Source organism: Hypanus sabinus, chromosome 15, assembly GCF_030144855.1.
Source record: "Hypanus sabinus isolate sHypSab1 chromosome 15, sHypSab1.hap1, whole genome shotgun sequence".
Lineage (NCBI taxonomy): Eukaryota > Metazoa > Chordata > Chondrichthyes > Myliobatiformes > Dasyatidae > Hypanus > Hypanus sabinus.
The window spans coordinates 58,848,784-58,862,196 of record NC_082720.1 but is presented as its reverse complement, the minus strand read 5'-3'; positions in this window follow the sequence as shown (position 1 = coordinate 58,862,196).

Sequence of the window (13,413 nt, the reverse complement as noted above, 5' to 3'; positions counted from 1 at the left end):
TTACTTCCATTTAGCAAGCTCACAGCAAGCCCAATTCCTGAGTTAACAAATGATCTGGCCAATTTAAAAGAATCTGGTCCAGAGATTCAGACACCTCTGGTGCTGTCTGGAGGGACTTCACTGTTCTCCCTTTGTGTCTCCCTTGATTTGTCTGCTATTCCTCCCACATACTGGCAGCCTAATTGAACTGTAATCAAAATCAGGTTTATTATCACTGACATATGTCTTAAAATGTGGTGCTTTGTGGCTGCTTACAACACAAAGCATAAAAATACTACAAATTGCAATAAAAACTAAAATACTTAAGTAGTGCAGGAAGTGAGGCAGTGTCAATGAGTTAATAGACCATTCAGAAATCTGATGGCGAAGCAGAAGAAGCTAAAATGTACTGTGTGCTTTCAGACTCCTGTGCTTCCTTCCTAATGATAGTGATAAGCCAATGGGCAACACTGAAACATTTCCACAACCTATAGACTCACTTTTAAAACTCTGTAACACATATGTATTCTCAATATTTATTGCTTATTTATTTTGTATTATATTATTGTTATTAGTTCTTTTATGCTTTTGCACAGAATGACCCGGGACGCTTACAGGATCCCTTGTGAATGAGGAGCAGCATATATCAGCCAGAGGGGACACATGGTGGAAACCGACACCATGGAGTATAGGCAGTGTATCTGTTTGAGTTACCCAGAAAAATCGGTGGTGGCAGAATATTGCATTGAAACTTTGACAGCACAAAACTACTTTTGGGCCTGCCTGGTGAGGGAATCCATTGAAGTAAAACTAGAGGAAAAGAATTTTAACCAAGATGAAGGTCTCACTCCTTAAAATAACAAGTCCATTGTAAACAAGGTGGGACAGCAGAAACTTAATTGGAATCAAGAGGGACAGACAATGGGGGTATAAATACCACCAGACTAGACATGCCCAGGCATCAACCCTGATGAAGGCAGAATTTGTCATGGAAATGTTGGGTAAACTTGATACCTGTACCCAACTGGAAGGCAGAAAATAATTTATTTGCCATATACATTGGGAAAGCGGTTCTTTCCTTAACTTCTATTGTTCGATTTATCACTTCATTTCTCTTCATTGCTGTAAGACTCTTTACCCAATTCTGTCTATATTTTCTCACTATATCAGTACAACAGCCTGCAGCAAAAACACCATCCACCCCATACATTCTCTCTGCTACCCTCTCCCATCGGACAGAAGATACAAAAGCACGAAAGCATATACCACCAGGATCAAGGATAGCTTCTGCTCTACTGTTACAACACTGTCAAATAGTTCCCCAACACATGAATGCTGGAAATCCAAACTAACACACACAAAATGCTCAAGGATTTTGGGTGATCAGGCAGCATTTATGGAGAGAAATAAACAGTCAATGTTTTGGACCCTTCATTTACCTGGTATGTTAAGATAGAGTCTTTACCGCAAAACCTACCTCATTATGACATTGTCAATCTGCACTGCACCTTATTCTGCATTCTGTTATTGTTTTACGTTGTTCTGATCAATGCATGGTGCAATGATTTGATCAATACAAATAATTTTTTTTCACTGTATCTTGGTACGTTAGAATAATAAACAGATTGCAATACCAATTCTAAATTGAAAGCAATACTTTGCCAGATTGAACTTGGATCAGATGGGTAGTGACACTGAGTGAAAGGTCACACAGACAGTAAAGTGACTTATTAATAATCTGACTTTAAAGTATTTAGTGAAGCAGGCATAAAGGAAAACAAATGGCAGAGTAGTGCAACCCTCAAAGAGGACCACAATAGGGTCATCGTGTGGATGTTTGTGTTTGCCCTATGACTCAGAGAGCTATGATGGCCAGAGTCAGGGTTTTATGCTTTGGCTCTTGGTAGGGTCACCCAAGTCAAACGGGTAAAAGGGTAGAGGCTAGACCAAGGGTAGTCCGCCAGTCCTCCAAGTCTGGGGTTCAGCTCAGGACTAACAACCACTGACTGGTCAAACGAAATCTGTAACAGAAAGAGAAATGAGGAATTCTTCTACAAACTGAGTGCGGCAGTATTCCTGAGTCTCCACCCGGGACTTGCGTGGCTGAGAGTAGTGAAAACTGAGAGGAAGCTACAGACATGATGAAGGAAGCCCTGAACACCGCCAGAGATGGAGGACCTTCATTGCTGCCCTAAACACTAGCAGTGTAACAGGTGGAAAGTAGAGTAATGTAACAGTTAATGTAATATTATTACAGTGTCAGTGACCTGGGTTCAGTTCCACTGCTGTCTGTAAGGTGTTTGCACATTTTATCTATGACCATGTGGGTGCTCTGATTTATTCCCTCATTCCAAAACTGAACAGGTTAGTTCGTCAAATGTGTGTAATTGGACACTCTGGGTATGTTGGGCCAGAAGGGCCCGATACTGTGCCTTATCTCTAAATATAAAACATATACACCAAAGTCCAAAAGCATTGGTTGCAAATGTACGCCTGACACTAATGAGGAGAAATATCTTTGGCTAGAGAGGAAGGCTGAGGTAGACAGTGCAGTGGTCTGTAAAATATAAAGAATAAACATGAGGGAGAAAGGTAGAAGAACTGATGCTGATGGCTTTAGATTAGGAAGGGTTGGAGGTGTCTTCCACGAAGAATAAACACTTGATAGATCATTTGGACTGCATGGTGAAGTGTATTCCATGCAATGTTAAAAATGATTCACTCTTCTTAAACATCCTGCTCAAGGCTCGCTGTTTGATTTCTGCAGCTGCCAGCTTAAAAATGAGACTAACAAGTAAGACATAATAAAATTCCTCAACACGTAACATTCTTACTTAATTCCAAAGGAATTTTAATTGGGATTGAGAATGTCATTGTGTGACAACCTTGTGCTAAGGTTACAGAGAAAGTTGACTGAATGAGGCCATTGATTATGTGTCATCTCCACAGTCCTGGTACATTTTGAATAACTCAGACACTCATGTTTCCTTTCCTCACAATAATAGAAGGCAGTGAGCAGAAGCAACTCACCCCTTTCAGTGTTTTGACAGCTCTTACCAGATCACCAAGACTTCCTTCCAGCTGATTTTGTTAATATTCACAACCCCGTAAAAACTGTCGAGTTGTCCACTTCAGCCAAAGAAGCAGCAATTTATTCTAACTTTCCTACAGCTTTAGCTAGTTAGATGTTCCCATCATCTACAATGAGAGGTTTGATACTGCGAGGGAGATTAGTGCAGCAGCATTATGATCCAGTAAAGAGAAGGGGTAGGAAATGAGACAATGACAAGAGCTGAAGTCGCATACTAACAGCTGTGGAATTAAATTTCAAGTACATAATTAAGCAGTGTAAGTTCCTCTCCAAGTCAGACACTGTAAAAAATTTAGAAATAGCATATTCCCCTCCACCATCAGATTTCTGAATGGACAATGAACACATGTACACTACCCCAACGTTTTATTTTTGCTCTCTCTTTTGCATTGCTTATTTAATTTAATTTTCTAAATTTATTTCTTATTAAAATCATGAGAATGTCTGCAGATCTGGAAATCCAAAGCAACCCACACAAAATGTTGGTGGAACTCAGCAGGACTGAGTCCTGAATAAGGGTCTCAGCCTGAAACATCGACTGTTTATTCTTTTCCATAGATGCTGCCTGACCTGTTGAGTCGCTCCAGAAATTTTCATGTGTTGCTTTATATTTCTTATTGTAACATATAGTTTTTTATTATTATGTATTATTATTATGTTGCTGTACAACAACAAATGTCAGGACATATGCAGTGATATTTAAACAGATTCTGATTCTGATTCTGATATCCCTGTTGGAATAAAGAACAGTACAAAACAGGAATAGACCCTTGACGAAGGGTCACTTTACCCACTCACTTGACACAACTCAGAAAGCAGAGTCCATGACAAAAAGGGAAAAGGCAGAAACATCAGGTTATTCCCTAGGTCACAACAGATTCTGGTTTCTGTGAATTATAATCCAAGTAGCATACTTTGGTAGTGTAGCTTTTAGCACAGTGCTTTGAGGCCCAAGCTGTAAGATCAAAGTTCAAAGTTCAGAGCGAACTTATTATCGAAGTATTTATGTCACCATATATTACCCTGAGATCCATTGTCTTGCAGGCATTTTCAGAAGAACAAAGAAACACAATTCAATCAATGAAAAACTACACACAGACTAAGACCAACAAAGTACTAATGTACAGAAGAAGACAAATTGTGCTAATACAATCATAAACAAATAATCCAACATACTGAAAAACAATAAATTTCACAACATATGCTGGTGATATTAAACTAGGTTATGATTCTGATATCCCTGTTGGAATATAGAACAATACAAAACAGGAACAGGCACTTTCAGATGGGTCTCTGACAGATTCCTGGTTTTTACCCACCTAACTCAAAGAAGTGCAAGTAAACTGCACTCAAACAGAGACTGACAAACAATTAATGTGCAAGAGAAGGCAAATTATGCAAATATAATCATAAACACATTTTACATAGTTATAGATATAAATATATAAAAACATATATTTCCCTGCTCTTCTGTAAATGCCTGCAAGAAAGAGAATCTCAGGAGATCATATTATGGTGGCATATATGTACTTTGTACCAACCAGTTTTAGAGTCAGAGTCCTACAAATTGTATTATGACTGATCAGTTATTACAGATAGGACAATCCATAATAACCATCTGGATATAATAATACAGGATAAACAAGCAAGAACAAAATTACTTAGTAGATATGGCCATTCCAAACACATATACAGAAATCAGTAAGTGAAAAACACCAGAAATATGCTGAACTAAAAGAGGAAAAAGAAAGATTATGAAACATGAATAGGGTATCACATTAATAATATCCACAACCGGTATCATCCCAAGGTTACTAGACAGCAGAATTAAACAATTGGCCTACTCAGCAATATTTATGTAAATCGCCAGAAATCCACAATACTAAGCACCACTAGAATAGTCCGAAAGTTCCCAGTAACTGAGCAATGAACGTGTTTGGCTATGCCTGTACCTCTTGAGCTGAGAATAAAATAATAATAATAAACAGGTAACTAAATAATACTGAGAACATGACTTTTCAAAGTGAGTCCATATGTTGTTGAATCAGTTCAGTGTTGAGGTGAGTGAAGTTACCCACACTAGTTAGAGCCACTGAATCATTGGTGTTCAGTGAAGATCAAGATTCAATTGTTACCAATGACTGCAGGGAGATTGTATGTTCACCCCACGGCTATGTAAACTTTCTCCAAATGCTCTTGTGTCCCCCACACATTCTAAAGTTGTATGAGTTAGGTTTGTAAGTTGTGGGAATGTTATATTGGCACTGGAAGCATGGTGACACTTGCGGACCCCAGTACATTCCCAAAGCAAGCAACACGTTTCAGGGTATGTTTTGTTGTTTTAATCTACCTGTGACAATAAGGAAATAAAACTAAAACCCGCAAGAATGTTGCCAGGACTCAAGGGAATGATTTATGGGGAGAAGTTGGGCAAGTTGGGAGTTTATTCCCTGGAATCTAGAGAACTGAGAGCTGAATTTAGAGAAGTAAAGATTAAAGATCTAAAGATTAGCTTTATTTGCCACATGTACTTCAAAACATTAGTGTATGTGCTGGGGGCAGCCCACAATTGTTGCCATGCTTCCTGCGTCAGAAGAACACACCCACAACTTATTAACCCTAACCTGCACGTCTTTGGAATGTGGAAGGAAGCCAGAGGAAACCCATACAGTCACTTACAGAACTTCTCACAGGCAGCAGCGGGAATTGAATCAGAATCAGGTTTCATACTGATATTCAGACTGATTACACAAAAGGAGAGAAAGGAAACCTCAAAAATGAATAATTTTGATACAAACAGAAAGAGTGAGTTATCAAAGTTGTAGAATATGATATTGAGTACTGTAAGGTGTAACATGCCCTGAAAGAAGAGGAAGTGTATTTACATTGGACCACATTGTATTGGGGCAGGATGTCTCAGTCAATGCAGTTATATTGAGAGAAGGTGGGGAATTAAAGTGAGGTCAGAGTATACATGTTGATGTTGATGCAGAGTGCACAGGATATGCATACCAAGTCCTAGAGATCTGGTATGTCACTAAAGACTCTTGCAAGTTTCCACAGTGGAGAGTATTCTGACTGCATGCATGATTCACTGGTATGGATCATAACAGGCTGCAGAGAGTTGTAGATTTAGCCAGCTCCATGACAGACACAACCCTCCCCACCATTGAGCACATCCTCAAGAGATGGTTCCTGAACAAGGCTGAATCCAGCACTAAAGACCCTCACTATCTGGGCCATAACTTCTTCTCATTGTAGAGAATCAGAAAAAGCTGCAGAAAGTTGTAAACTCGGCCAGCTCCAACATGGGCAGTAGCCTCCCCAGCATCAAGGAAACTTTCAAAAGGCGATGCCTCAAAAAGGTGGCCTCCATCAATAAGGACTCCCATCACCCAGAACATGCTCTCTTCTCATTGCTATCATCAAGGTGGAGACACTGGAGCTTGACGATCCACACTTAATGTTTTGGGAACAGCTCCCTCCCCTCTGTCTCCAGATTTTTGAATGGTTGATGAAACCAGGAAGACTACCTCAGTGTTCATCTTTTTCACTATGTACTTATTTTTCAGATTCAGAATCAGGTCAATATCACCAGCATATTTGTTGTTTTGAAAGAACAGTATATTGCTATACATAGTAATAAAAACTATAAATTAAAATAAGTCTATAGAAAAAATGAATTAAATATATAGTGGAAAAAGTGACAGAAAAATGCTGAGGAAGCATTCATGGGTTCAGTTTCCTTTCAGAAATCTGATGCCAAAGGGGAAGAAGCTGTTCCTGAACTATTGGGTGTGTGTCTTCAGGCTCCTATATCTTCATTTTGATGGTAGCAATGAGAAGAGACCATGTCTTGGGTGATGGGAGTCCTTAAAGATGGATGCCACCTTTTAGAGGCATCACCTTTTGAAAGTTTCCTTGATGCTGGAGAAGCTACTGCCCATGTTGAATCTGGCTATGTTTACAACTTTCTGCAGCTTTTTCCAATTCTCTGCAGTTGCATGTCCACACCAGATGGTGATGCAATCAGTTAGAATTCTCTCAATGGTACATCAGTTGAAATTTGTGAGTGTCTTTGATGACATACCAAGTCTCCTCAAACCCCTAATGAAATATAGCTGCTGTCATGATTTTTTTTGCAACTTAGTTCTTATAAATCCTCATAATTTCTAAGCCACAAAAAAAATTTGATGGCATATGTTAATAAACCTAATTATGAAGGTAGTGATTCTGCAAATCATTCAGCCAGTCCATGGTTGGTGTTGCCAGACCAGAAGAGGACAAGTTGTGAGCTCTGAATGAGTATGCTGGAAGCACAAAATGAATTGCTGCTTCACCTGGAGAATTTCCTTAGTCCCAGAGTGGTAGGAAGGTTAGAGGTAAAAGGCAAATGGAGATGATATGGAAAACAGTGAGAAAATAATGTTGTTACTGTGAGATACAAAGCAAAGATGTAAAGTTACTGGAAACCTGAAATTAAAAAGAATGTTGTAAATTTGTTTCAGGCAAGACAGCATCTGCAGAGAGGAAAGTGTACTTCACATCAAATTCTCCAGATTTAAGATTGTTCAATTTCACTCCCAGTACACAAGTCGAAAGGGGAACAAAGTAATTGTCACTCTGGATCTGATGCAGCACAAAAAAAACACAGTAAAACAAGGATCACGATAACACAATAAGTAAAAATATATAACATAACTATGTACATAGGTGGCAGGGTGGTAATACAGGGTGCTTCATCCCTCCACTAGGTTGCCTTTGGGAAAGATGCAGCACCTTCTTAACCCACCGATCAGGATCATGTGAAGCCATGAGAACACGTGGTGGATGGTCGATTGAGCAGCTGGTGAATACCACAATCCTAGCCATGTGACTGCTGACACCAGGCAGATAATCTTTCAAGAATATTGATGAAGGCTGAGGTCACCCATCTTGTAAAGACACTGCCTAGAAAATGGCAGTTCAAAACACTTCTGCAGAAAAATTTGCCAAGACCAATCAGGGTCATGGAAAGACTACGCTCACCCATGTCATATAGCATGGCACGTAACGAACAAACTATATACATTAATTAATTATATGCCCATAGAGCAACTCTAGGCATGAGGGTCTGTGTATAAGATGACTGACAGGGAATGATAAAGTCGTGGTCATTGGGGATGTGAAGGGGTGATTAGTGGGTGGAGGTTTTGATTAGCCTTGATTGGGGTAAGTGCTGTAACTGTTTTTGAGTCTGGTGGTCCTAACATGGATGTTACATACCCTCCTCATTGATGGAAAGAAAGAAACACTTTCCTATTCAAAGTCAAAGAAAATTTATTATGAAAGTATGTAAATGTTACCATATACTTGAAATTTATTTTCCTGCAGGCATTTAGGGGAAAATAAAAAAATACAATAGAATTTATGAAAATCGATACATAAAATCGATACGTGCAAAAGACGACAAATAGTTCAAATAAGAAAAAGACAATACTGAAAACAAGAGCTGTGGAGTCTTTGAAAGTGAGCCCATTGGTTGTAGAATCAGTTCAGAGTTGTGGTGAGTGAAGTTATCCATGCCGGTTCAGGATCCTAATGGTTAAAGGGTAATAACTATTCCTGAGCCTGGTGGTGTGGGACCTGAGGCTCCCATACCTCCTGCTTGATGATAGTGAGAAGCGATCATGGCCTGGATGGTGGTTGTCCTTGAAAATGAATGCTGCTTTCCTGCGAAATGTGCTCAGCGGATCAACTACAATTGTATGCGTATGCCATTCTGATTGCCCAGGACTTCCTGCAGAGCTGGACAAAGAACCACAATTGTTGCTTCTCTAATAAGCTCAAATAACATCACTGGTATAACAAAGGGAGGCTAGTGAACAATAATGAATGGATCTGTCTTTATTTGTGTGGTGTGCTCAGAAAATGTGCTGAATGCAACATCTCAGCAGTTAAAGAAATGGTTTCATGGTTTATTTCCTCTTTATTTTTAATTCTAAGCAACTGTAACCCCTCACCCACCAGCACAGACTCATGGCATTTCAACCTCTGATAATATCAGAATCAGAATCAGGTTTATTATCACTGGCATGTGATGCGAAATTTGTTAATTTAATAGCAGCAGTTCAATGCAATACATGATATAGAAAAAAACAATAAATGAAATAATAATAATAAATAAGTAAATCAGTTGCAGTATATATATATATATATATATATATATATATATTGAATATATTTTAGAAATTTGCAGAAAACAGAAATACTGTATATTAAAAAAAAGTGAAGTAGCATCCAAGGGTTTAATGTCCATTTAGGAATCAGATAGCAGAAAGGAAGAAGCTGTTCCTGAATTGCTGAGAGTGTGCCTTTAGGCATCTGTTCTTCCTACCTGATGGAAACAGTGAGAAAAGGGCATGTCCTGGGTGTTGGAGGTCCTTAATAATGGACACTGACTTTCTGAGAAACCGATCCTTGAAGAAGTCCTGAGCACTTTGTAGGCTAGTCCCAAGATGCAGCTGACCCTCTGCAGTTTCTTTTGATCCTGTACAGTAGCCCTGCCCCCTCCCATACCAGACAGTGATATAGCCTGTCAGAATGCTCTCCACGATACATCTATAGAAGTTTTTGAGCCTATTAGTTGACATGCCAAATCTCCTCAAACTCCTAATGAGGTATAGCCATTGTCTTGCCTTCTTTATGACTACATCAATATGTTGGGACCAAGTTAGATCCTCAGAGATCTTGACACCTATGAACTTGAAACTGCTAAATCTCTCCACTTCTGATCCCTCGAAGTGCATCTCTTTCCTCTTACCCTTCCGGAAGTCCACAATCAGCTCTTTCGGCTTACTGACGTCGGGTGCCAGGTTGTTGCTGCAGCACCACTCTACTAGTTGGCATATCTCACTTCTGTACGCCCTCTCGTCACCACCTGACATTCTACCAACAATGGTTGCATTGTCAGCAAATTTGTAGATGGTATTTGAGCTATGCCTAGGCACACAGTCATGCGTATATAGAGAGCAGTGCAGTGGGCTAAGCACACACCCCTGAGGTGCACCACTGCTGATCGCTAGCGAGGAGGATATGTTAACACCAATACACACAGATTGTGGTCTTCCGGTTAGGAAGTCAACGATCCAGCTACAGAGAGAGGTACAGAGGCCCAGGTTCTGCAACTTCTCAATCAGGATTGTGGGCATGATGGTATTAAATGCTGAGCTATAGACGATGAACAGCATCCTGACATAGATGTTTGTGTTGTCCAGGTGGTCTAAAGCCATGTGGAGAGCCATTGAGATTGTGTCTGTCATTGCCCTATTGTGGCGAAAGGCAAATTAGAATTGGTTCAGGTTCTTGCTGAGGCAAGAGTTCAGTCTAGCCATGACCAAACTCTCAAAGCATTTAATCATTGTTGATGTTAGTGTTACCGGCTGATAGTCGTTAAGGCAGCTCATATTATTCTTCTTAGGCGCTGGTATAATTGTTGCCTTTTTGAAACAAGTGGGAACTTCCACCCATAGCAGTGAAAGGTTGAAAATGTCTTTGAATACTCCTGTTATTTGGTTGGCACAGGTTTTCAGAGCCTCACCAGGTACTCCATTGGGACCTCCCACAATGTGAGGGGTCACTCTCTTTAAAGACAGCCTAACATCAGCCTCTGAGACAGAGATCACAGGGTCACCGGGTGCAGCAGGGATCTTCACAGCTGTAGTTATATTCTCCCTTTCAAAGCGGGCATAGGAGGCGTTGAGTTCATCTGGTAGTGAAGCATCACTGCCATTCATGCTATTGGGTTTCGCTTTGTAGGAAGTAATGTCTTGCACACCCTGCCTGAGCTGCCGTGCATCCGATGTTGTTTCCAACCTTGTTCAAAACTGTCTCTTCACCCTTGAAGTAGCCCTTTGCAAATCATACCTGGTTTTCTGATACAGATCAGGGTCACCAACCTTGAATTCCATAGAGCTAGCCTTTAGCAGACAACATACCTCCTGGTTCATCCACTGTCATAACGACGGATTCAGCAGCAAAGACAGACAGACAGACAGACATACTTTATTGATCCTGAGGGAAATTGGGTTTCGTTACAGCCACACCACCAAGAACAGTGTAGAAATATAGCAATATAAAACCATAAATAATTAAATAATAATAGGTTAATCATGCCAAGTGGAAAAATAAGTCCAGGACCAGCCTATTGGCTGAGGGTGTCTGACACTCCGAGGGAGGAGTTGTAAAGTTTGATGGCCACAGGTAGGAATGACTTCCTATGACACTCAGTGTTACATCTCGGTGGAATGAGTCTCTGGCTGAATGTACTCCTGTGCCTAACCAGTACATTATGGAGTGGATGGGAGTCGTTGTCCAAGATGGCATGCAATTTGGACAGTATCCTCTTATCAGACACCACCGTCAGAGAGTCTAGTTCCACCCTCACAACATCTCTGGCCTTATGAATAAGTGTCTGCTACCCTCAGCCTGCTACCCCAGCACACAACAGCAACCATGATAGCACTGGCCACCACAGACTCGTTGAACGTCCTCAGCATCGTCCAGCAGATGTTAAAAGACCTCAGTCTCCTCAGGAAATAGAGACGGCTCTGACCCTTTGATACAGCAATTACGCTTGTGATTATGCACAACAGCTAATTATTATTTCATTGTGATAGTATTTAACTCCCAATCATTCTGTCAAAGTATTTGTTGAGACTTGGACGTTTTGCTGCCTGCTAGCATCTCATCTTGCCTGAGATATCGGACTGTCGAGTCAACTGACTCTGAAGACTAGCGGAATTCATTTTATTTTTTGTTGTTCTTTTCAGTTGCATTGTAGGCTTTGTTTTCCATTGAGAGTTTTAGTTAACAACCCTGTTTGGCTTAGTGTTTATTGTTTTCTTTTCCCTTTAACATTGTTAGCATTAAAGTCTGTGAAATATCGACTTGCTTCAGTGTCTCTCACTCTACACTTGGGCCATATCCGAACCACGGTGACAACAAGTCCCGACCCCACAAAGATGAACCCAGTGGAGACAGAGCAGCTGACCTTCGTCATGAGGTTCATTGGTCAGAGTGATTCGTCGAGGCAACAATGTTCCGTTGGAATTCCTATGTATGAACTCTCGTTTCTGTCTCCAGTGTGACAGAAGGATCTTGCCAAGTAGTGGACCCAGCAAAGTTTGAACAGTGACGGTTTGACATTGGTGGGTTAAGGGAGGGTGCTTTTATTCTCAGTACATGTCCTGGCTCTTGGAATGTAAAGTCCCGAATCTACAGACTGAGCTTCTCTAGTCTACATCAAGTTTCTCCAGTATCTATTCTAAGCTTTTCAAGTCACAAGTCCACAGCTTCCCAGCTTTGTGGACCCGTGACTCAGGTCTGTTTAACAAATGAGCACTGCAAGCAAACTTATCAATTGATTCAACAAATCATTATTCAAGTCAATTGCGTAAATTCTAGAATACCCCTACTCCAAAAGCTGATCCCTGGCTGGAGAGCGCAAATACACAAGTGGAATAACCCTATTAAGAGTATTTTTAATCTTTTGATGAAAGTCATGGTACAGACTGGGAAAATTGAACATTCATGCAGCAAATTAAACGGATCTACAGAGAGCCAGCTAGCTTGGCAATTTAAAAAACCTGTCTATGCTGTCCTGATCTGTAAAATTAAGAGTATATCCTAATTACCTCTGGAAAAAATTGTGAAAGATAAAACACCGTGACCAAGATTTGAAAACGTTCCTTCTCTAGGTTTCAACTTTCATGTTTTCAAGGTTTCCCAAGGAATTTTCTCTGTGTTCCCAAGGTTTTTATTTTTCCAATTGTTTCCAAGGCTTATTCAATGTGTTTAGGGTTTCTCACTGTCCTCCCCATCTTGAGGACTCATATGAGGCTTCTTGATCTTAGTCTGTTGGGGCTCCCAGGTCTCTCAGGATTCCCCGGTCTCTCAGTCTGTTGGCGTACCTAGATCTCTCAGGATTCCTGGTCTCTCAGTCTGGGGTTCCCAGTCCCTGAGGATTCCCCGGTCTCTCTGTCTGGGGTTCCCAGTCTATCAAGGATTCACAGTCTCTCAGTCTGGAGTTCCCAGGTCTCTCAAGATTCCCCGGTCTCTCAGTCTGTTGGGGATCCCAGTCCCTCAGGATTCCCGGTCTCTCAGTTTGTCAGGATTCCTGGTCTCTCAGTCTGGGGTTCCCAGTCTCTCAGGAATCCCAGGTCTCTCAGTCTGTTGGGGTTCCCAGTCTCTCAGTATTCCCCGGTCTCTCAGTCTGTTGGGGTTCCCAGTCTCTCAGTCTGTTGGAGTTCCCAGTCTCTCAGTTTGTTGGGGTTCCCGGTCTCTCAGGATTCCCAAGTCTCTCA